The 305-nt window shown below is 68.5% G+C and overlaps 1 protein-coding gene across 1 annotated transcript in view; it reads right to left on the bottom strand.

Moving 5' to 3' along the window:
- LFNG (LFNG O-fucosylpeptide 3-beta-N-acetylglucosaminyltransferase) overlaps positions 1–305 on the bottom strand; it is a 13,581-nt gene that overhangs the window by 4,516 nt on the left and 8,760 nt on the right. The gene's annotated exons all lie outside the window — the stretch shown is intronic.

The following is a 305-nucleotide window of genomic DNA, read 5'->3' as shown; positions in this document are numbered from 1 at the left end:
CCCTTCCCTGGGCGGGCCGGGGAGCGCCCACCTTCCCTTCCTCTGTGACCCTTTTTCTTTGTGCTGGTGTCTGGGACCAAAAGGGTAAGTGGGATGGGGGCCAGGCTGCTGCTGCCCCATTCCTGGGCAGTGTCACACTGGGAGGAGAGGGGGGCGTGGGCAAACACGGGGTGCCCCAGGTGGGCCAGGGGCCCCAACCTCGAATCTGAGCCCCTGGGCATGGCTGACCTCGCTGCCCGCCCTTTCCCACGGGTGGGAGCATCCTGGCCTCTGGGCAGCCCTGCCCGGGCGCCCACCACGTACTC

This window comes from Pteropus vampyrus, unplaced genomic scaffold (genome assembly GCF_000151845.1).
Source record: "Pteropus vampyrus isolate Shadow unplaced genomic scaffold, Pvam_2.0 Scaffold90, whole genome shotgun sequence".
Classification (NCBI taxonomy): Eukaryota; Metazoa; Chordata; class Mammalia; order Chiroptera; family Pteropodidae; genus Pteropus; species Pteropus vampyrus.
Note: the sequence above shows the minus strand (reverse complement) of the source record. Positions and strands in the feature narration are given on the sequence as shown.